Consider the following 1,499-nt stretch of genomic DNA (forward strand, 5'->3'; position numbering starts at 1 on the left):
GGACCCCCTATCCTGCAGATTTTCATCGTAACCCTGCATAGGTAGCCCCGCTTGTACTTACTCGACCAATCATCTCGCAGCACTTAATTATGCAAGGTGTGCAACATCTGACAAAATTCATTGCTGGTTGGTTGAATAACTACAAACAGGTACCTATTCAGGGTTGCAAGGAAAATATGCAGGATAGGGGGTCCTTGAGGACTGGGTTGAGAAACACTGCTCTAGAGAATGAAAAACGGTTGTTCCAGAAGGTAAAAGTCAGTTTGCTGTTAGTGACCAGCTTGATAATAAAGAGGTGGGCTCTCTGACCAGTGTCATGTGATTGGGGAAGAGGGGCAACACTTTTGGGACCTTATTCACAGTTGTACAGTTTTTTCCCCCTGATATTTGACGTTTATAACTACCTAACTAGATGTGCACACTCTCGTGCCTGAGCCTTTTGTTGGTGTTTAGCCAAGTTTACTTCATCATATGACTGACTGCTAAGATTTTCACTGGGAGTAACGAAGAAGGACAGGATTAGGAACGAGTATATTAGAGGGACCGCTCAGGTTGGACGGTTTTGGAGACAAAGCAAGAGAGGCAAGATTGAGATGGCTTGGACATGTGTGGAGGAGATGCTGAATATGGAGCTGCCAGGGAAGAGGAGAAGAGGAAGGCCAAAGAGGAGGTTTATGGATGTGGTGAGGGAGGACATGCAGGTGGCTGGTGTGACAGAGGAAGATGCAGAGGACAGGAAGAAATGGAAACGGATGATCCGCTGTGGCGCCCCCTAACGGGAGCAGCCGAAAGTAGTAGATATGACTGACAATGTAGGGAGTGATGCTATGAGATGATTTGCAACACATTCTAGAGTTTTTTATGTTATACACTTCCGCCGACATGACATCAACCTAGCCAAACGGTGGTTTTGGTGTGACGTCTGACTCAGTGCGATACTGTTTTATGGTGTGGCTCAGTTACAGTCGCTAAACTGGGCGGCTGACCTCAGAGTCAACAGGGAAACCGTTCACTTACTGGCGACAAGAAGTTGACTATTTGAATACTGGGCCTTTACCATGGCCTGCTACCACTGTGAACTTTCTTCAGTGGACTCAGTGGGTGACCTAGGCGAGTCAATTTTATTTGTACAGCCCGTTATCACAAATGACAAATTTGCCTCAGGAGGCTTAACAGCAACACAACATCCTGTCCTGAGACCCTCGCATCGGATAAGGAACAACCCCCTAAAAAAACAAAAAACCTTCAACAGGGGTAAAAGTAGGAAGAAACCTCAGGGAGAGCAACGGAGGAGGGATCTCTCTCCAAAGACGGACAACATGCAATGGATGTTGTGTTTACACTATTTACACAATACAACGCAACGCTGAAAGTCAAGTCAACATTCAAATCAAGACGCAAGTCTTGACTTGAATTTTTTTGCCTCTGGTGTGGGAAAATGGCAGCACAAATTCACATTTGCAGTGGCCTCACCCAGTACCGGTGTAGGAAGATGGTGG

The sequence above is a fragment of the Lampris incognitus genome, chromosome 7, assembly GCF_029633865.1.
Source record: "Lampris incognitus isolate fLamInc1 chromosome 7, fLamInc1.hap2, whole genome shotgun sequence".
NCBI classification, from domain to species: Eukaryota; Metazoa; Chordata; class Actinopteri; order Lampriformes; family Lampridae; genus Lampris; species Lampris incognitus.